General features: G+C 41.3%; 1 long non-coding RNA gene across 1 annotated transcript in view; it reads left to right on the top strand.

Annotated features, from left to right (window-relative positions):
- The first annotated feature begins 914 nt into the window (after nt 1-914).
- Nucleotides 915-23897, top strand: part of LOC115299868 — a 39257-nt gene continuing 16274 nt past the window's right edge. The window contains exon 1 of the long non-coding RNA XR_003912376.1: nt 915-971. This is a non-coding gene — a long non-coding RNA (uncharacterized LOC115299868). The remainder of the gene's footprint in view (nt 972-23897) is intronic.

Below are 23897 nucleotides of genomic sequence, written 5' to 3'. Positions count from 1 at the left end.
CATTGGGCTCTGGGACTCTCATGGAGCTGACCCTCATGGAGCATCCAACTGGAGCTTGCTGCCTCCCACTGAGACTTTCCTAATCTGTCTCATCCTGGTGGGTCTGTCTGGTTCCTGGGTGCTAGCCACAACCCCTCTCAACTAGGTAAACATAGGAATTAGGTAAAAGGTGGTTTGGCAAAGGTCAAGAGAGGAAATGTCTTCAGCTGCAGTTGGCTCAGGATATGTAGGGGCTTGCTGGGTACAGATACCAAAGAAGAGGAGCTCCACTGCCCACAATATAGGACCTGGAAAAATCCAGAGAGGCAGCTGGGTTGGTGCACACATTCTGAGAAAGTTTTCAGGAAAGAAAGGGTTGTTGGTTTACCAGAAGTTTGCAGCCACAGAGATTTTCTGCTATGTCATAGTGATGAAGGTGACCTACTTCCAACCTTGTGGACCTACGACTCTGATATTTATGTTCTTTACCTGGGCATGAGGCCTCATATTTCTAGGCACTCATTAAATATATTTTGGATTCATTCTCTTTGCCACTTCACTTGCAAACCCTTTTATAAGGAAGAGGACATTCCATATAGTGGGCCACAATTAGGGTTGATTGGGCACCTAGCTCTGTCCCTCCACTACCAAAAACTACATTAGCAGCAATCTACTTCTCAGTGACTGCTGGAAGTTTTCTTTTGCATGATCTAGTTCACCCAGAGCTACTCCCTGGGCTAATAGGTAATCAGGTCCAGGACCTGCAAGGCTCTAGCCAGTTCTTAGAAGAGGAATTATAAACCTATCTTTTGATGTGTTCCTGCCCTTACCTCCCCACCCCCACCCTCCAAATAGCGTCACAAAAGCACTGCTTTCGTAGCGAGGTTCCATTCCGTCAGCTAGTGTTAAGCCATAATACTTAACAGGCCAGTAATGCCAAGTTATTTGGTTTGCTGATTAAAAGTTGTATGCTCCTTGTATCTGTGTTCAAGGTAAGAGAACGAAAAGCTTGTTTTATTTTATTATTTTTTTATTTTTTAATTTATGTCCAAGTTAGTTAGCATATAGTGCAATAATGATTTCAGGGGTAGATTCCAGTGATTCCTCTCCCCTGTATAACACCCAACACTCCCAACAAGTGTCTTCCTTAATGTGCCTTCCCCGTTTAGCCCCTCCCTCTACCCACAATCCCCCACAGCAATTCTCAGGTTGTTCTCTATATTTAAGAGACTCTTATGTTTTGTCCCCTACCCTGTTTTTATATTATTTTTGCTTCCCTTTCCTTCTTGAACAAACATTTTTGAACAGATAATTCCTGTTGCTATAATATTAATAGAATTATGCTTAAGAATGCAGGTTCTATATTCACACTAATTTGAGTTTGGTTTTCTGCTCTACCAACTTGAGCAAGTTACTTAACCTCTGAGCCTCTGTTTCTTCCTCTGCACATGATAATACTAAGTCTCTTTTGCTGCATGGAACAGAGATTCCTTCAGACATACTCTATAATAAGCTTCTGGTGAGGCCTGATGAGTGAGGCTTAGAGCTGGGCTTTCAGAGACTGGACTTAGATCTCAGGGCATGAGTATATAGATCCTTTCTTCGGTGCCCAGCATTCACCTGACTCAGCTATTCCCCAAGAGCTGGCATCTTCTCAGGTCTGCATCTCCTCCCATTTCTCCATCCTCCCCGCGGGTATCTTTTCCCCGCCTCACGGCTTCTGCTTACTCACACCTTTTCATACTCACGTCCTCAACTCACACAGGCCCATCGAGGCTTCTCCGGCTTCTCATCTTCCAAATTCAGTTTCTGCAATTAACTGATTTCCTTTATATATTTCAACTTGGAATTTCTAAAAAAGCAAGAATTTATTTGAACAAGTATTTTTGTGTTACGATACCCTAAAAACTGCTAGCTGGCCAATGGATTGGTTGCTTTTGGGTCCAAGGACCACCTCTTACCCAGTGCACACCTCTGACCCATGCGTGTGTGTTTGAAAATGATTGCATTGGACAGATCAAAACCACTGGGGTAAGCCTTCCTTCAGCTGAAGTGGTAGGCAAAGCAGATTCCCTTAGAAGGGGTGGCAGACATAGTAATTGATATATGTGGTCAAAAAAAAAATCTCCTAAGATTGTTGTAAAGATTAAGTGAAATAAAACTTGTAGAGGATCTGGCATAGCTAGGACACAGTAATGTTCAAAAAATGATAGCTATCATTTTTTATTATGTGACTGTTGTTGTGATTGTTATTATAATCCAGCACCAGGGCAGCCTTGGTTCCAAACATACAGGGAAAATTTGTAGGCTTCTAATAGACAAGGCACTGGGCAATTACTTTTCTTAAATATGTTCAGTTTAAGTTTACTAAAAGGAGGGAGCAAGGAGGGATGTAAAACCTCTGTGTATGTAGCATCAAGGAAGAAAAAACCTCCCTGAAGCAAACATTACCAGTTTCTCTCCAATTTATTTATTTTTAAAAATATTGTTTAATGTTTATTTATTTTTGAGAAAGAGAGAGAGACAGAGTATGAACAGGGACAGGTAGAGAGAGAGGGAGACGCAGAATCCTAAGCAGGCTCCAGGCTCCGAGCTGTCAGCACAGAGCCCAAGGCAGGTCTTGAACTCACAAACCGTGAGATCATGACCTGAGCTGAAGTTGGACACTCAACCAACTGAGCCATCCAGGCGCTCCTCCAATTTATTTTTAAAAACCAAAAATGTGATTCTGTAAGCCTGCCTAAATTCTTTTCATGGCTTCCCATTTTTCTTAAATAAAGACAAATCTCTTTATAATAGGGCTTGTGTGGTGTGCACGCCCACGCCCTCCACCATGCACACACATGCACTCTTCCCAGCGCTGGCTAGCTCTGTTGTACACGTGGCTTTGGGCACTGCAGGCACACTGGCCTGCTTCCAGGACCCGGGACATCTTGTTCACATTGCATGGAAAGGCCTTGCAACATGTTGTTCTGCCTACAACACTCTTTTCCTCCCTTCCTAGCCCTTCACTCCCCTTTTGGCTTTCTACTTGAGTATCAGGAAAGCTTTCTGTGATATGCATTCAGAGAATCAATTATTTTTGCTTTGGATCATTGTCTCACTGATAAGACCAGGTGGTTCATGTCTGCCACTCTCACTAGACTATAAACATATAAGGGCAGATGTCTGGTTTTTATCCTTTGTGTCCCCCAAAGCCTATGGTACCTAGAACATGAAGGTACTCAATAAATATCTGTTGAATAAATGAGTCGAAGATAGCTTTGTTATCAAATGCAACTAAATGATTGCCTATCTCAGAAGCTATAACAAAACTGGAAGGCAAAAAATAATGCAATATTAGGCTTTATTTGTCTCAGTTAACAGCACACATACAGAGCTCACCAAATTTGGCTCTGGTCTATGCCCAAAGGAAATGGCAACATATTTTTAAAAACTGTTATTATACAGGCCACATTCATTGGTCAGAATGCAATAACTTTAGAAATTAACAAACAGGGAGCCAAAATAAGTCTATACTCCTGGAATATAAAAACACTTCTAAAGATCTCCTGGTTTAAAGAGGAAATAAACTACTTGGAACTGGACCACAATGAAAACAGCACACATCAAAGCCAATGGGAAATGGCCAAAGCAATTTTCAGAAGAGAACTCTAGCCTTACATTTATTTATTAGGACATAAAAAGTATTGAAAAGAAAAACAAAATGAAGCCAAAATAAGTGGTAAGAAATGAATTAATTGATATTGGAACAGAAATTAATGAAATAGAGAAAAAACTCAGCAAACTTGTACAATAAAACTACAGGTTTGTTTAAAGAAAAATTTATTTGGCTACAACAATTAATAAAACAGAGAAAACACTTTGTAGGTAATATTAGGCATGAAAGGTCAGATGTACACATATAAAGAGTGAGTTTTAAAGGAAACATTATGAACAAATTTATGCCCATGAATTTGAGATGGATGATTTTTCTAGGAAAATATAATCAAAACTTGTCCAAGAAGTAGAAAACATTAAATGAATAACCATTAAAGAAATTAAACTATAGTTAAAACTATACCTCCTTCCTACCCCAGCTAAAGCATCAGTCTCAAAAGGCATATGTGCAAGTTCTTCTTCTAAAATACAGAAGAACAAATAATATGTTGATGACCTTTGGGATATAGAAGGCCCTTTTAAACAAATCAGAAAAATAAGAAGCCATAAAGAGGGGCGTCTGAGTGGCTCAGTCAGTTAAGCATCTAACATCAGCTCAGGTCATGATCGCACAGTTCCTGAGTTTGATTGGGCTCTGTGCTGACAGCTCAGAGCTGAAGCTGCTTCAGAGTCTGTGTCTCCCTCTCTCTCTGCCCTTTCCCTGCTTATATTCTGTCTCTTTCTCTCTTTCTCTCTCTCAAAAATAAACATTAAAATATTTTTTAGATAAAAAAAAAGCTATGAAAAAAATATGAATGAATTCCACACAGCAAAACCAAAAACTTCTCTATGACAGAAGACATGATTAACAAAATTAGAAGTCAAATTATGGTTTAGGAGAAAATATTTGAAGATAAATGTATATGCATATACATACACACATAGGCATATATGTGTATGCAAACTTATGTAACAAACAAATATTACCCTAGTGCTATGGACTGATTATGTCTCCTCCCCACCCCACCTCACCTCCAGATTCATATGTTGAAGCCCTAACCCACAATGTGATAATATTTAGATATAGGGATTTAGGAGGTAATTAAGGTTAAATAATCATAATCTAATAGGATTGGTGGTCTTAGAAGAAGAAGAGGGAAGTATTGCATGTTTCATATGCATGCACCAAAAGAAAGCCCATGTGAGTGCGAAGTGAGAAGACTTTATAACCCAAGGGTAGAGCTCTCACTAGATGCCCATCTGGCAGACAACTTGGTCTTAGACCTTCCAGCCTCCAGAACTAAGAAAAACCAAATTTCTGTTGTTTAAGCCAGTCTATGGTATTTGCTGTGGCAGCTCATGCTAACATAGGCACTTGGTTATATAAATCCATAAGAAAAAAAATGATAAAAAAGAAGTCAAAATATGAACAAGAACTTCATAAATAGATAATGGTCACTAAACATAAGAGAAAATGCTTAGCAATACCAAAGTCCATTTTTAAGAACCATCATATTGGTCAACTTTATAGAGTTGATAATCTTCAGAATTAACATGGATATGGGGAAATAAAGTATAAATTGGCAATAGTGACTTTGGAGGTAAGTGGGACCATATTAAAATATAATAATACCATAATACACTCCTTTGTATCCATTCCTGGAAAACACCAGGAAAACACAATATGTTTATCAAAGCATTATTTGAGAGAGTGAAACTTTTTTTTTCAATTTTTTTTTTAACTTTTGTTCATTTTTGAGAGACAGAGTACAAGCTGGGGGGAAGGGTGGCAGAGAGAGACAGAAACAGAGAATCTGAAGCAGGCTCCAGGTTCTGAGCTGTCAGCACAGAGCGCAATGTGGGGCTCATTCCCATGAACTGTGAGATCATGACCTGAGCCGAAGTCAGACACTTAACCGACTGAGCCACCCAGGCACCCCGAAAGAGTAAAACTTTTAAAGGATAAGGTGATGGCACTGGCAGTGTGGTCAACCAGAGAGAGGCTGAACCCAGAAGGGGCTGAGAATTGGGCTGCAGAGAATGCCAGAGAGATTGTTGTATTGAGGCAAGGTTGTTCCTGAGAGAGAGCTGCAAAGCCACTGCCTGAATCACAAACTGGCCACAGCTCCCACAGGGATGCAGCTGAGATTCAGTCCGGCCGGTGGCACTAGAAGTGCTGCCTGAACCCAGAAAAGTAAATGACTAGTTACCAGCCTCAGACTTCAGCTGCCTGTGCCTGTGGGGCAAGTAGTAAGCAGTTGGATAAGAAGCATCTCCCTGGAGACCAGAGGAGGGACAGTACACGGCCCCAAGGACTCCGGCTCTTCCCTTTGTCCAGGAAGCATCAAAAGCCATATCATTCGCCCTTATACCCAGAGACTGTCTTAGAAGAAGGGCAGGACTAAGGTACAGAGCATTTTATCCAAGAGACGTAGTATACCACTTAGAAAGGAACTGTTGGAATGACCAGATTAGACTAGTCTTTAAATCAGATTGACCCAAGCAAATCTTTCCTCCTACCCACCAAAGGCTACAATTTGGTGAGAAAACCAGATCAGTATGGGAATGAGATTTTTCTTTGAATATCTGAGTTATGAAATGGGTGTATTTTGTGCTACCTTCTGGTTTTTATTTTCTTTATGAAAGTACACAATGAAATCTCAAAGTTCCAAAGAGAAGGCATTAAAATGTTCAATAAGCAAAATATTGATTTCATAAAAACAAATGACAGAAAGGTCTTGCATTTTGAAAGTAACCTCCAAAGACTGTGATGACCTCTCATTCCAAGAGCCACACCTCAAGAGGGAAGTGAGGAGCATGTGTGGGTACAGAAAGTCCTGAGGATCCCCAGGAAGCTAGTCTTGGCTTGTTCCAGGGAGAGTAGGGATTTTTGTGTTGATTCCAGTATTCATTGTGACGATGAATAGTGCAGTATTGATCTTATTAGATAAAGAGAAGAGAAGTGAATTTCAGAAAGAGCCTGAGTGACTTCCACCCTGATAGGAATAAGACAACAATAATGATTAGCATCATGATTAATATATATCTTGCATGCTTCATCCTGCTGAATCTTCACTATAATCTTATAAATAACTATTATTATTATCTCCCATTTTACAGGCAGGGAAGCAGAGGCTTAGAGAGGGATTGTCTGCAAATATGGCTACCAATTTCCCCAACCACTGTGCAATGGTCCTCTTCCCATCAAGTGTCACCCTCCACAGCATTTCCCTTTCCCGTGAGTTCCAGCTGGGCACGGCTGCTTTTTACAGAATAGGTTGGTGATGATGCTGGGCCCTTTCTGGTCTATGTTGTAAGATGACTAGCAATTTTCATTTTTGTTCTCTTGAAAGCCAATTGCCATGTAAAGAAGTTTCACTAACCTGTTGAGCGAGAGAGAGAGAGAGAGAAAGAGAGAGAGAGAGAGAGACCTCACAGAAAAGGAGGTACAGTTTTTATAAGAGACTAAAAAATGAGAGAAAGGTCCAGCCAGTCCCCAGTGGTTCTAGCCCTCCCTGCTGAGGTACCAGACATGTGAGTGAGGCCTTCTTGGTTATCTGAACCCTGGCCAACCTCACTGATGAATGTAGCCATGTGAATGACCCCAGTGGACACCATGTGGGGTTCAAGAATTGACTCAGCAGATTCACAGAATTATAATGAATAATGAAATGGTTATTGTTTCAAGCCACTAAGTTTCAGAGTGTGTTGTTATACAGCAACAAATACCCAAAACAAGAGGTTAGAACCTCACCCAAGGTCATATGCCTCACAAGTGGCAGAGCCAGGACTTGAGGCCACATCTTCCTGACTCCCTTGCCCAACTGTGACACTGAAGAGTAAGCTGCATGACCAAAGGTTATACATCAGTAAAGATTTGGAGATTATTGGCAGAGATCTGCGCAATCACAATTTATGAAAGCTGAGGAAAGAATGAGGCAGAGAAAAAGGACACACTGACAGTGGAAATGAGCTGCTAGAAGGTAGAAAAAAAGAAATTTTATTCATCAAGTATTTATTGAGCATCTACAATGCTTGAGGCAATTCTCTAGTTGCTCTGGGGAGATTCCAAAGTGAATGTACTTGATCCCAAGAAGATATCAACTTAATTAGGGAGAAGTGAATAAAAATAACACTATTAAATGTAAAATGGTGCAGCAACTATTTAAAACAGTCTGGTGGTTCCTTAAAAATTAAAAATAGAATTAACATATGATCCAGTGATCACTAATTCAAGGAAAAAATTGCTCAGATAGATATCTGTACACTCATGTTCACGACAGCATTATTCACAGTAACCTAGGCATCCATCAAAAGATGAACAGATAAATGAAATGCACTATATACGTACAATATCATACTATTCAGCCTTTAAAAAGAGGGAAATTCTGACACATGCCACAGCATTGGATGGACCTGGAGGACATTAGGCTTAGTGAATTATGCCACTCACAAAGGGAGAAATACTGTAAGATTCCGCTTACATGGGATGCCTAGAGTAGACAAATTCATAGAGACAGCAGAAAGGTGGCTGTGGGAGGTGGGAGGGAGGAGGGAATGGGGAGTTACTGTTTAAAGAGTACAAAGTTACAGTTTGTGAAGATGAAAAAAGTTCTGGAAATGGATGATGGTGATGGTTGCAAAACAGCGTGAATGCATTTAATGCCACAGAACTGGACATTTGGAAAAGGTTAAAATGGTAAATTTTGTGTTTTGTGTATGTTACCACAACGAAAAAAGAAATGAATTATTTAATATAAAATGTTAACACTATACAAGGCGGAGAGTGGTAAGGGGATAGACAGCCAGTACTGAGGGCTCCTTATGGGCTACTAGGCTCCTCCCTACTTGGTGTCATCCTGTCTTCCCAATAGCCCAGGAAGGTGACAGTGTCACACCTCCTGCTATCAGAAAGTAAGTTTATAGATTTAATTGCCCATGCAATGTGTCTTATAAACACAATTTGCTGCAATGCTGCAAAAGGATTCAAAAGTTTTAATAGATTACTGTGATAGACCCAGAATGAGTATTTCAGGAAAGGTAGAGAGGTTGGAGGGGGTAGATGCAGAGACAAGTTTTTTTTTTAATATTTAGAAATTCCATAAAGAAAAATGCCTCTATAGAACCTAATAATTTTTTTAAGTTTATTATTTTTTAGTTACAAACAGACATGGAGGGAGGCAAACCATAAAAGATTCTTAAATACAGAACAAACTGAGGGTTGATGGGGGAGGATGGAGGAGAGGGGAAAATGGAAGAGGCATTGAGGAGGGCACTTGTTGGGATGAGCAGTGGGTGTTACATGTAAGTAATGAATCACGGGAATCTACCCCCAAACCAAGAGCACACTGCATACATTGTATGTTAGCCAACTTGACAATAAATTATATTTAAAAATAAAAATAAATAATAAATAAAAGTTTATTATTTTTATTACAAAAATAGTAAACAATTGTGCAGAATATTAAAAAAATTAAAGTGAAAGAAGAAAATAAAAGCTCTGTGTGATTTCACCCCCGGAGATATATTGTTAATATCCATTCTCCCAGGTTTTTTTTCTCTGACTATATAGGTATTCCCTCAAATTGAAAACATAAAACTATGTGTACTTTTATGTCCTGAGGTTTAAATCTTAATGTATAAGGTAGACATTTTCCCACATCACTAAGTATTCTTTAAAGCTTGATTTGTGGGGCACCTGAGTTGCTCAGTCAGTTAAGCATCCAACTCGGATTTTGGCTTCGGTCATGATCTCACAGAATCATGAGACTGAGCCCTGCATCAGGCTCTGCACTGACAGCACGGAGTCTGCTTGGGATTCTCTCTCTCTCCCTCTCTCTGTTCCCCCTCCCCACCCTGCTTGTACCATACACTCTCTCTCACTCACAATAAATAGATAAACCTTTAAAAAATAAAAAAGTAAAACTTGATTTGTAATGATTTGCAATGATTTTCCATCACATAGGCACAAAAATCAAACCTCTCTTATTCAACATTTAGAGGCTTTGCATTTTTTCTCTTTTAAATGATACTGCAGTGACCATAGTATATAAATCTTTGCAACATCTATCTGATTATTTCTTTAGAATAAGTTCCTAGAGTTGCACCAAATGTTTTAATGCCACTGTCAAAGACCAAAAAAAAAAAAAAAAAAAAAAAAAAAATTGTTCCAGAGAAAACTCTAGTTTTGAGTCAGGATGCTAAGTCTACAATTTTATATAAAGATGCATCTTTGGATTATGCTCTTCAAAGTTTTCTATGCCTCTCTTGCCTCTGAGAACTCAGGTAAATTTACACATGATTTATTTACAGTTCAGCTAAGTAGGTAGTATCTGTACAGTTCAGACCAGTAAATCAGTCTGTTTTATCTTGGCACCTCACATCGCTTGGCACGCAACAGGCATTCAATAACAATTTGTTGAATGAATGTTAAATGAAATCTTTCATTCATAAATAAAGATACTTTCAGCATGAACGTGGGGACCTAAAATTTAAACCAAGAAATTCCAGTGCTTTTACTTCAGCCCACGGAGCCACAGGCCCAGAGGGCTTTGTGCAGGATTTGCAGAGGAGGCCCGCTCTGCAGTGATCGCAGCCCGGGAAGCAGCCTCTGCGGAGCCCAGCGAATCTTCTGGTGCGGGGTCTACCAAAGCAGCTGCTCTCTCCGCCACCGGAGAGGGAGTGCCGAGCTTCTCCGGCAGCAGCAGCGTGGGTGGCCGCAGTTTCTCGGCCTTCCTCCAGTTGTGCGCAGACAGCCTACGTTACTGCTGTCTTTTGTGTCACAAGAGCTCAGGGGATGGCAAGAAATCCGCCCAGGAGTGTAAAACCATGCTTTTACTGAAAGAATTTTCAGAATGGCAATGTACATGGGGACGACTGGAGATTTCAGAAAAGATATCCAGAAACGGTAAACTGTGAAACAAAAGGGTCCCCTGAGATTTGGCACCCGAAGAGAGGGCTCTGTTTTCTAGAAACCACTTCTGCACCACAGAACCCCAACAGAGATGTTCCTCAGAGTTAACAGAGCCGACTTCCATGAGGAAGTTTTCTGATCGACACTGGGACTTGAGAATGTGACCAGGAAGCGCTGTGTGGTGCAGAGAAGGCTACACAGCCAGTGGTGGAAAGAAATAGGGAGTGCGAGTTAGTTGAATTTGAGACTCAGTTTTATGCCTTTCTGTGTGATCTGGGTCAAGCCTCTGAACTCATTCATTCATTCAATGAACATTTGAATGTGCTATGTACTAGAGTATTACCATCAAAGAGAAATATAAAGCAAGCCACAGGTGTGATTTAATTTTTTCTAGAAATGACTTTTAAAAAGTAAAATGAAACAGGTGACATTAATTTTAATGTGTTTTATTAAACCTAATATGTTCAAAATATGACCATTGCACCATGGAATCAATATAAAAAATTATTGGGGCACCTGGGTGGCTCTGTCTCTTAAGCCTCGGACTCTTGATTTTGGCTCACGTCATGATCTTATGCTTCATGAGATCAAGCCCCATGTCAGGGTCTGCATGCCTGCTTAGGATTCTCTCTCTCCCTCTCTCTCTGTGCCTTCCCCACTTGTGTTTGTCTCTCAAAATAAGTTAAAAAATATATTAAAAATTATTTATGAGATTTTTCTACATTCTTTTCTCCATATCAAGTCTTCAAAATCCCATATATGTTTTACACTTAATGGCACATCTCAATTCAGACATTGTTTTCATTGGAAATAGTCAATCTGTATTTAGATTTCATAAAGTTTGCAGTTGGAAAAGTAGATTCATGTACATGAATTGTTCCAAGCATGCTTAGTTTTCCAATAACTGAATTCGATTTTAAACTTAAATTAGTTAAAATTTAATACAATTAGAAATTCAGTTGCTCAGTCTTATTTGCCACATTTCAAATGCTTAATCACTATATGTGTGGCTAGTGGCTACTATATTGCATTGTGTAATTCTAGAGTTTAGGATGCAGACTTGCTTAAGACCTTGAACTCTGTCCTCTAGATTTTAATCCAGTAGGGAATTTGGGGCAAGAAGCTAATAATTACAATCTAAGAAGCCCTATTATCTAAAGCAGTTGGGTCTGGAGACTGGTTGGTTCATTTTTATCCAGTTTAGTTAAACTGGGAGAATCATAAAAGGGGTACCTGACTTTAATGGTTTTTAAACTTAAAACCTATAAAAGTATACTCATTCATCAATCTATAGGGTATGGACAAGGAGGTTTCTCTGAATAAGGGTTTACTGACTGGAGTTTTCCATTACCTCTCTTGCATAAGTCAGATTCATTTTGCAAGAACAATAACTTGCAAGAAATGGGGAAAAAATTCAGTGTTGTAAATGAAGATTAAGGTCCAAGGCCAATTAGAGCAAAGGAAGAAGCTGGCTGTAGCCACTGGAGAGGCCACATGGGCAGGGACCTTTAGCCCTGGTGAATGTGGCAGACTCCGTTCACTGTCTCCTCATCCATCATCCCTGTGTTGTCCTTTGCCAAAGAGAACTCTGGCTTTACTCAGAAAGTGAGTAGAGATTCTTTGACCTCATGGAAGCTGGCTGTCTACCCCAGACTGAGGGGATGAATCATGAATGGCTTAAATCTTTGCCAGTAATTCACTAGAGGTAAGCATATGATTCAGTTCTGGCCAATGAGACTTCAGGGAAAAGCTGCTGGAGAACTCGTCAAAGGTGTTTGTTCTTAGATGGGAAGACAGATCCTCAGCAGGAGAATGTCCTTGGCTCTCACCCTTTCTTCATGCTTGAAATGCAGTGCTGTGCAAATTGCAGCCACCATCTTGTGATTATTGGGGAAATTAGCCTGAGGACATGAAAAAAAAAAAAACCCAGAGTAAAGGAAATATGTTGGGCCCCTGTAAGATATAGGTGGGTACTTACAGTCACCATGGACTTCTTGTTTTGTGAAATAATTAAGCTCTCCATTGCTGAAGCCACCGTTAATCAAGCTTTTTATTATGGAAGGTGAATGCATCCTAAACCTATATTTGTCTCCGGGTCACAGAACATACCTTCCAGATAGGTCATGATAAAGATATTACACAGCATTTGAAACACGATGACTCAACGACCAGAAACCGGACGTTTGTCATTGAGTCTTCTTATTCTTCTCTCCTATTAGGAAAACAGCAAAGACGTCCTTTGTTGATTTCAGCTTGAGACAGCTCTTCTACAGTTGGTCTTACAAAAACGAACTCAGTGAACCATCACTATGTATGATTCCTCTTCTTCTTTACAATCTTACCTATTCATCAAGGTCCCTTGAGGCTCACCTTGTCCATGAACCTCCTGTGACTCCCTCCAGCCCCCAGGAAGCTTCCTCATTAGGATACACGATACTTATTTAGTTAGTACCTAATAATTTTCCCTTGTACAACCTTTTGTTACTTTATCCTAACTTCACTTTTTGTGCATTGAATTATCTGGAGGGTATGCACTATGTGTTATATTTCTTCTTATCTTCCATGGCATCTACCACCAGTCAGGCACTTGGCTGGTATTCAGAATGTCTCTAAAATAGGTCAGTAAAGGAATGAAAATAGGCCAGCTATTCTCACTGTTTTGATCATGGAGCAGTATTTACCTTGAATAATTTTAACCAGCTGTGAATTGATGATCTGGATTATTGTTACTGCATTTTATAAGATCTAATTCTTACACAGATTCTTATGTTCAGTGCCAATATTTGGCTCAATATTTTCCCCCAATTCTTAAGACTTCTACCAGTTTTGGATTCATGATATTCTTAACCATTTGATTGATGCTCTCATGTTCTCCCTAGATTTCTTTTACTCAGATTGCAAAGAACTTATTCTGAACCACTTTCCATTCCCTTCTTGAAGATTCTTTCTTCTCACATTTCTACCACCCAGAGACAAGAATCCTTCAGACACTCCTTGTGACCTATGTGCTATCCCCCTTCCACCTCCCAAACTAGACGCCTCTGAAGGCCTGGATGGAGAGAAGCCAGACTGTAGTGTCTAGAGCTGGTACAAAATGGAATCAAAACTAGTGTGGGGTGTTCTGCCTGGGGTAGCCAAGAACTGAAACAGCCTGGATCCCCAGGGAGTGCTAGCACTACAAACACAGGAAGCCAGAGGCCAGCACCAGTTTCTAGAGGCAAACAGAAAGATTAAAGGTCAGCAGCTCTGCAGAAGCTGGAATGAGGTGGGAGGAGGCTGGAAACAGAGCTGGGAGGGTCCTGGGCATTTCCAAGAAGAGCCTCGCATTATCAGTTAGAAGCCACATGGCCCACGAAAATGCTGCCTGCGTGCACACCAAAGAAAGAATAAGAATACACTTCCTTTTGCATCTTTTTCGATTCTCAGCCCTATATCGTAATGTTAATTTTGCCAAGTTCTTCTATTTATTAAACAAAGTTAATTCCTTCCATATCCTCTGAGGACTGGGTTGTCCCAGAGTCCGCTGGCCACTTGCCAGGCTGCCTGCACATTTGCAGTTGAAGGACACTGTCACTTTGGACACTTCCAAGGACTCCAGGAGGATGGTGGTTTCCCTAGGCTACCTGCAGGCTTTCTTGGAGTGCCTCTGATGTGCTTGGTCTCAACAGGAAGTAGACAAGGAGGAAAAAAAAAGAAAAAAGGCAATAAATGTGGACAGCAAAATGCTAGTGTAAGAGGCTACTTAGAAAAACAAACAGATCTATATCTAGTCCTAGAACAGCAGCAGTGTCCAGAGGGCAGCCCAAAGCCCTGTGGAGCAAGTAAAAGATAACAGACAGCAAGCAGCAGGCAGCAACTGACAGATCTTTCGGAGCAGGCAGGAGGCGGTCTGAGCAATTACACAGGGATGAAGCTGAGACCCACAGAGCAATGAAAAGAGATGGAACACTGCCAACAAAGACTTAGGGGTAAATGGGGGCATCAGAGGGAAATACGAAAAAAGCTTCGTATTTGCCATAGATTCCAGATAAAGAAAGTTCCCATCAAAAAGATAGATTGGGTTGTCTAGGAGGAAGGGAGGAGGATGGGAATGAATTTTTCAGTACAATTGCTTAGAATACTTCTGACTTTTTTCCTTTTTACAAAGATGAGCTCAAAATGAGATTACTGGAGGCATTGTCACTGCAGTCCACAGCTGTCATAGTAAAGTAGGAATGGCAAGGCTTTCTGAAACTTCCCGGCCTACCTAGACTCACTAGGGGTTTCCCTGAAGTCTTAGAAGTCTGTTCCTCCTGGCCCTGGACTGGGCTGGCTGCTGTACTGACAGAACAATGAGGCAGGTGCAGGGGAGAATTCTGGTTCCCCAGTGCAAGCTGGAAGACCTTGATCTATAAGGCAAATTTTCACTGGCTAGAAAGACCATCAGTCTAGGCATAGAGTTGCTCTCCAGGGGGCATTGTGATTGCTTTGATGGGGATAAGGGTGTCCGTGGATACGACAGTGACTCTCCTTGTTTGTACTAGGAAACCTCCGTGAAGCCATGGGATTGTTTAGGTATGCAATGCTCAGCACTCATTTGGCATTCAGCCTCCCTCCCCTCCTTGACCTTCTGCCATATCCTCTGGCCCATTTCCAATACTGGATCATTTCCATGATCCACTTTCTCCACCTCACCCTGGAGCCCTGGAGCCCACCACGTGACCTGGTCTTCGAGGTGTCATCTGCCTGAATGTTTACAGACACTTCACTGGCCTTCTAATTATTTCTCACCTATTATTTAAAAAAAATTTTTTAATGTTTTTATTATTTTAGAAGGAGAGACAGAGTATGAGTGGGAAGGGGCAGAGAGAGAAGGAGACACAGAATCTAAAGCAAGATCCAGGCTGTGAGCTGTCAGCACAGAGCCCTATGTGGAGCTCGAACTCACAAACCATGAAATCATGACCTGGCCTGAAATCGGACACTTAACCAACTGGGCCACCTAGGTGCCCCATTCCCATCCATTTCTGAGTACACTTGCCACACACTTAATTCTCTGCCCCCAAATGAACTTGATTTTAATAAAAATGAGTTCCTGCTACCTCTACCCCTGCTCCTTCAACACACACACATGCCACTGGGATCTTTACTTGCCTCTGTCCTTGGATCATCTACCCTCCCATTGTGTTCTTCTCCACAGCTGCTAGGAGTCTTCTCTCTCCTCAAGCTCCAACCTCACCTTCACCCTTGTCCCTGCTCTGGTCAGCAAATGACATCACCTCTACTTAAGGACTTAGGTCATCTGATATCCTCTCCTTTTCAGAGTCCTATGCCTTTCCTCCTTCTCTTTCCTTGGATCCTGGCCACAGAAAACTCCTGCACTATACCCAGGGCCCTCCTGACCCTTGTGCTGTCACACATTGCCCCAAACTCCAAATTACTCATCAGTGCCTCTACTCTCCTCTTCATTTCATGAAAGGTATTCAACCCTAGCTGTTCTTCAAATCACCTGACATGCCTTAGAAAGAGCATGGATACACCCCAAACAATTGAAAACAGGGTCTTAAAGAGATATTATACTGATGTTCACAGCCCCATTATTGCAACAGTCAAAAGATGGAAGTGTCCATCTTGGATGAACACAGGGGGACCCTCATGGATGAATGGATAAACAAAATGTGCTGTGTTCATATGGTGGAATATCATCCAGTCTGCAACAGGAGGGAAATGCTGGCATATATACACAATGTGTGCAGACATGGAAGACATTATGCTATGTGAATTAGTCACCAAAGGAAAAATATTATCTGATTCAGCTTATCTGTGGTGCTTAGAGCAGTCAAATTCATAGAGACAGAAAGTAAAATGGTGGGGGCCAGAAGCTGAGAGGAGGGGGAATGGAGAGTTATGGTTTAACAGGTTTTGAGTTTTAGTTTTGCAAGAGGAAAAAAGTTGTGGGGTGGTTCGTTGTGATGGATGAACAACAGTGTGAATGTACTTAATGCCACAAAACTGTAGACTTAAAAGTGGTTAAAATGGAAAAATGGTTAAAATGGTAAATTTTATATTATGTATATTTTATAGCAATTAAAAAAATAAATTTAAAGGTGCCTAGGTGGCTCAGTCAGTCAAGCATCCAACTCTTGATTTTGGTTCTGGCCATGATCTCACGGTTGTGGGATCAAGCCCCACATTGGGCTCTGTGTTGGTGGTGTAGAGCCTGCTTGGGATTCTCTCTCTCTCTCTCTCTCTCTCTCTCTCTGTCTGCCCCTCCCCCATGCATGCTCTCTCTCAATATAAAGAAATAAACTTTTTATAAAAGATTAAAATTATAAATAAATAAATAAATAAAGTGATTAATTAATTAAATAAAAAGAAGGATGTCCCTTCTCCACTCCAGATCCCTCCATCAGAATCTCCAGAATAGAGAATATTTTTCATTCATCCAACAGATAGAGACTCTGCACCAGGCACTGAGCAAGGGCCTGGGGACACAGACTTGGGGCACACACCCATGCCACACCCTCCTTGCCGAGCTCACAGCTCTGTGAAGGGAATTGGTGCTTTTCATGCAGTTGCAGGAGGGGCAAATGCAGAGCATCTGGGATAGGAGAGGCCAGTTCGCAGTGGGCAGTACTCTGCCTGCTCACAACCCTCTGCTCTTTCACCCGCTCCGTGCAGCTGGACTGTCGGGTCGCTCTACTGAAATATTTGATGGGCCTGCCACCACCTCTCATGTACACACTCATGTTTTTGGAGGTTTGTAGTGAGTTCTTAATTGCCAGGCACTAGGGCATACTCCGTGGGGCAGAGGTAATGGTGTGGGTTTAGGCAACCTTGTTCTATTCTCCTCTTCCTGGGCACTCACGAGCAGATCTTTGCTCCTCCCTCTGTCTGTGTGAGGTGGGGGCCACGCGCCTAGGTTCTGGCCAATGGGGTGCCGGAAGAAGTGCTACAGGCTACTCCTAAGGCAGACCCTTAGTCTCCCAACCCTCATGCTCCAGCTCCCTCCTCCCCTTTCTTGGCATCAAAAACAACTCTTGCTTGATATGGACAAGTGACAGAGAAGGGTCTCCTGACAAGCACTGGTCTCACTGTGATTGAAAAACAAACCTTTAGTGTGTTAAACCAACTGAGAAGTCAGGGGTGGTTTTTTTTCTGTGCAGCTGCTGGCTTTAAATACCTCAGGGGTTCTCCATTTCTGTTCATTCATTCGGTGAATGCTTTTCCAGCACTGACTGTTGTGCCTGGAATGTAACTCCAAGTGTTCTCACTACCCCTGTTTTCTCTTCAGAATCCAACTGGGGATCATCCTCCTGAGATTCACCCTCTCTGCATTGTGGTCACAAGGCTTTCTGCTGAGTGCCCTCTTATCTCCATGGCATTTTTCATTCTCCTCCTTCCTCACTCATAAAAAGAAAGGCATTTCCAAGCATTTTACCCTTGGTGTCTCTCCTTGTCTAACCCTGAGTGTCAGTGCAAGGAGAGGGAGTACATTGAGAGAACCTGGTGCCACGATGCAGATGTGACACCTGTAAGAGGAGAGGGAAAGAAGGAGGATTGGGTGGGAATTGCCCCCAGGCTGCCAGGCGGCAATGAGAAACTTTGTCAGTCAGACTGATGAGCTCCAGAGCAGAGAGTGCCTGTTTGAGCACTCCCCCGTTGGGCAGGAGGGAGCTGGCTCTAGTACCTTTGCTGCTCTGACACTGGCCAGGAGCAGCCAGGCAAGCGTCAGCTCAGCAGGAACACCGCACGGATCCTGGAGGGGCAGCAGCTGGAGGCTGTCAGCTCCTGTAATCCTCACATCTGGTTCTCTGGAGGCACATCCAAGGGTGCAGTCCTCTGGCTGCCACAACCATCTCCCTCCTATCTCTTGTTCACACTATTTCTCCTCTGACAGGCTCCAGCACACCCACAGTTCCAGTGTGTCCACTTCCACTTGACATTCTGGGAAGGTTAAGTGCGAGACAGACCATCTCTGAGTGTGTACTTGGGATACGTGGCTCAGTTCAAACTTGGTCTTCTTTGTGAAGCCGTTTCCCCCTCCCAAGTACCCCCACTCTGTAGCACTTGTACTCCCACTACCGTCGCTGCACTTACCAGATTCTGTTGTTTTAAATCTATTTTCCTGAATGGTTGTGAGCATTACTACACATATTTGTCTTTGCAGCCCTGTAGCTTGATACTCTACAAGACATACGGTAGGTGCTCAGTTGTTGGCTGGATGAATTCTACAGAAATAATTGTTGGGCTGGCAATATAAGGTGTGGGAAAAGTGAATAAGCTGGGAGCAAAGAAACTGTTCAAATCCTAGCTCCAACACTTACTAGCACTGTGAACTTGGGCAAGTTAGCTAACATCTTTGACCCCTATTGTCTTATCTATAAACAAGGAAGTGACTTTAATTAAGTTATCCACTTTAAAGCAGGCCTTCACATGTGCTAACTCTGTGGGAGTTACCTGCACACCCCAATGACAAGGCTATTGTGAACATCGGCAAAAGCCTTGGATGTGAAGGCACTAGGCAAACCCTAAAGCTCTGTATAAGACATGAATCTTTACCACCGTTGTGCACACAGACCCCAAATATTTAGTTCTATGCTAGTTTTGTCCTGGGTTCCAGGCTGGCACGCCCAGTCAAAGACTCCCTTTGTTCATAACAAGCCTGTAAGCAAATGTCTTCTTCCAGTATTTAGTTCTCCCTGTATCAGGCTCTACCCATCTTTTCTGGCCACATCTTACACTACTTCCCCATAAGACAGACTCTTTGTAGGGGTCAAATAGGCCGAGTTCTGCGACCAAGACTTGAGCAACCCAGACTGTGAACTTCGGCTGCCAATTGCCCTCTGCTTTAGGAAGGCTTCATCCCTCTCTGCCTGCAGACACCTCGCCATGCTTAAAAGCCAATCTCAGACCCCACTGCCAGAAGTCTTTTGTGTCTACTGCCATCAAAGTGACCTCTCTCTCTTTCTCTTTTTAAGATGTTTATTTATTTATTTATGAGAGAGAGACAGACAGACGTGAGGGACATTGATTCTCCCATCTCACAGGGTTCTTATACAGATAATCAATCTAGCATTGTTACAGCACAATTCCCATGATGACCCTAAGAAGTAGGTGCTGCTGTGGTCTCCGTTTGACAGAGAGAACAGATGTCTGTGCTCCGAGGTGGTGCTTAATTCACAAGATATCTTCATGTGGCGGGCTCAGCTTTCTGGAGTTCTGACTATACTCACTTACTATGCTAGTTAGTTTCCCTATTTGCCATATTTACTTCTTACAACAATCCAAGCCCCCATTTTTTATACACGAGGAAGAAAAGGCCTGAAAATAAAGTATTTTGCCTAAGGTCATAAATAAGTTAGCTTCCATATATTTCAAATTTAAATCCTAATTCTGTATGTTGATATTTTACCATACCATCTCCCTAATATGTGCATGTCTTACCAACTAGATTCTAGGGGATCTCAGGGCAGTGTCTGTCAACACTCCTTACGAAAGTCTGTCTCCCAAACCTGCAATAAGTATTCAATAAATACATTTGGGTTGATTGATTAATCCATTCCACATTGAATGAATACCTGCAATCTCAGACAGAGAGCAAGGTAAATTGTAAGTAGGAAATACAATGACAGTATATCATAAATTATAGTATACATATTCATACATATATAGTATAATGTGTATTATAGCATAGCACAGAGAGTAGGAGCAAAAGGAGTGATCAACTGATATTATTTAGTACACATCAAAAACACCACATACAGGGATTCCTGGTTGCCTTTGCCGGTTAAGCATTGGACTTCCGCCCAGGTCATGATCTTGGGGTCGGGAGTTTGAGACCTGCATTGGGCTCTGTGCTGACAGCTCAGAGCCTGGAGCCTGCTTCAGATTCTGTGTCTCCCTTTCTCTCTCGGTCCTCCCCCACTCATTCTGTCTCTCTGTCTCTCTCTCTCTCAAAAATAAACAAACATTAAAAAAAAAAAAAACACCATGTACACATGCCCAAAACAAAACTACGCAAGAAAACATTCTGTTTAGCAGTAGCCTAGCTGGAAACATTAGATTAGCAAGCAAAACGTTCAGAAGAGGCCTCTCTTGCCCTCCGTGGATTGCAAAATGCTGTAAACAGATCTCTAGCAATGTTTTTGACTGCAGATCGGGGACAAGGAGACTGCCAGGGAGACAGCTGCCTCCTCTGCTGATTCTTACTCATTACTGAGCACTTCTGCCCTCCAGACCACAGCCCCAGGAGTAAATAACCCTTGACCAGAGGAGGCACTGAGTGTAGCTGAAGTGCCAACAGGGTGTAGAAGGACTGGGTGTTATGTACCAGGCACTAAGCATACACTCCCTGATGGGATCCTCACTACTCACTCCAGATGGCCATTTTATGCCCTGCCCTCAAATCTCCTACTACTCCTCCCTTCTGCTGAAGGCCTTCATCCACACTTCATTGAGAAAATTGGAACTTTTTGAGAAGGAAATTGCTTCATCTTCCCAGCACCAAGTTCCAAAGCCTAACTGAATCTATACCCTTCTTCTCTTTATCCTTCCCTTCCCTTCCCTTACCACGGAGGAAGAAAGCTTTCTATGAAGGAAGGTGATCCCTCCTGCTGGCTCCAAAGTCCCTCCTAAGGACTTCACTCCTTCCTTGTCCCTTCTTCTTCCACCAATATTCTCTCCCTCTTTAGTGAGTCAGTCTCATTGGCATAACAATATGCTCTAGGTCTCCTACATTTACAAACAAACAAACGCCTTAGCATCACCTGCTTCTGTAGCTGCTGTCTTAATTCCCTAAGGTTATTTGCATGTGTCCTTATTTCTTCTCCCCTATTAATTCATTCCCCGCTATTAGTTTTTATTTTAACTTAATATACATAATCATTATTAAAATATCACACCAGTATTCAAGGTTCTTATGGACACCTCTCATATTCAGTCTCCTTGCATCTCCTCCAAAGTTAACCCTGTCTGAATTTTGCTTTTATTATGCCCTTGATTTTTCTTAATTGGATGTACTGCAAAATAATTTATATACAATAAAATGCACATAATTTAAGAGTACAATTGGATAAATTTTTGGTATAAATATGTATCATCATGTTACCACCACCATAATTATAATATCACACATTTCTTTCACTCCCCAAAGCTCTCATGCCCCTTTGTAGTCCAACTCCACCAGCATCCTCAGCCTCTAACAACCACTGATTTCTATAACTATAGTCCTACATTTTCTAGAATGTTATATAAATGGAGTCACATAATACAGTCTTTGTTTTATTTCTTGCAGTTAATATAATACTTCTGAGATTTATCCATGTTGTTATATATATTAATACTTCATTCCTTGTATTGAAGAGTGATCCATTATATGGATATATCACAATGTGTTTATCCATTCACCAATTGAGGGACATTTGGGTTGTCTCCAGATCTTGGCTACTATTACTAAGAAGGTTTTGCACATTTCGGTACAGGTCTTTGTGTAAATATGTGATTTTTTTTTTTTCTTTTTAAGTTTATTTGTTTCGAGTGAGAAAGCAAGTGGGGGAGGGGAAGAGAAAGAGGGAAAGAGAAAGAATCCCCAGCAGGCTCCTCACTCAGCACAGAGGCCCACGTGGGGCTTGATCTTACAACTGTGAGATCATGACCTGAGCCAAAATCAAGATCTTCAACTGACCGAGCCACCCAGGTGCCCCTGTAAATATATGTTTTTATTTCTCTTGGGTAAATATCTGGGGAAGGGATTGCTTGTTCTATGGAAAGTGTATATTTAACTTTACAAGAAACTGCCAAGCTTTTTCCTAAGTGGTTGCACCATTTTTTCACACACACACACACACACACACACACACACACACCAGTAATATATGAGAGTTTTAGTTTCTTCATATTTTCATTCACACTTGGTATGGTTGATCTTTTTAACTGTAGCCATTCTAGTGAGTATGTAGTGGTATCTCATTATGGTTTTAATTTGCATTTTTCTCTTGACTAATGATGTTGAGCATCTTTTTATGTTTGTCATCCATATATTCTCTTCAGGGACATACCTTTTCATATTGCTTGCTCACTTTTAAAATGAGGTGTTTGTCCTCTTATCAAGCTGTAAGAGTTCTTTGTATATTCTGGATTCAAGTCTTTTACCAGGTACATGTCTTTGCAAAGTTTTAACCCAATTGGAGGATTGCATCTCCATTTTCTTAACAATGTCTTTCAAAGAACAAATGATTTTAATTTAGATGAAATCCAGTTTAGGAATTTTTTCTTTTACAGTTTATACTTTTTGTGATCCAGCAAAAAATAAAATCTGTGTTACTCCAAAGTCACAAATATCTTCTCTAAGACATTTTCTACTATAATCTTAATAGTTTTACTCTTATATTTTGGTCTTTGAAACATTTCAAGTTAGTTTTTGTGTGTGACATAGTTTTGTGTGTGCCAATTGTTGTAGCACTGTTTGTTAAAAATACGGTCTTTCCCTGTTGAAATATCTTGACACCTTTGTCAAAAATCAGTTGACCATACATGAGTGGGTCTATTTCTGGAGTAGGTCTACTCTTTACTGTTGACCCAGGTCAATAGGTGTCTCTCCTTATGCTAATATCACACTACTTGTTTAGTAAGTTTTGGGAGTCAGGTAAAATAAGTTTCTTTTACTTTTTCAAGATTATTTGACTATTTTAGGTCCTTTGCATTTCCATATGAATCTTAGAATCAACCTGTCAATTTCTATTTAAAAAGTCTGCTTGGAGGCTCTACTTTTTATGATGGTGGGATGAAGAAGAGGTAGAGAAATTCCCCTCTGAGGCAAATTAGTGTAAAACGGAACAAAATTATTAACAATAACCATTTCATAGTACTGGAAAGTGACCAAAGACAGGAAACAATATAAGTGTTGTTCATGAGGATTCTACCATATCACATAAAAAGATGAAGTTTGTGGCCTTCGTGCTGGTTAGGGCACGGGAGAAGGCATTCCCAGGAACCCATTGCCATGTCGAGTAGCAAAAACATACCATTTTATCAGCTGGGTAAAGTGGTTGTCTTGGCTTGTTGGGGAGGACAATGGAATAGCTAATATGGGGAAATTTTAAAAATAAGAGAGTTATAGAAGGGCTGATATAAATAAAATCTCCACATAGTTCTACATGTACTGTAGAGTGCTATACAACATGTGCACCCCAAAGAACATAGTGAAAATGGAAAGTCTGGGGATATTTGTGAATTTGCTATACCTTTAAATGTGCTCCTCAACCTACACACAGCTCAAGAGAAAGTGAAGTCCCCACCGGCTTGAGGATCTGAGCATAACCTGTACCCAGATCATTGACTTACCAATAAGCTATGTAGGCATAGGGTCAACCTTAGGGAGCCGAGC

The sequence above is a fragment of the Suricata suricatta genome, chromosome 8 (genome assembly GCF_006229205.1).
Source record: "Suricata suricatta isolate VVHF042 chromosome 8, meerkat_22Aug2017_6uvM2_HiC, whole genome shotgun sequence".
Classification (NCBI taxonomy): domain Eukaryota; kingdom Metazoa; phylum Chordata; class Mammalia; order Carnivora; family Herpestidae; genus Suricata; species Suricata suricatta.
The sequence above is the reverse complement of the archived record's forward strand: the minus strand, read 5'-3'. Positions and strand labels throughout refer to the sequence as shown.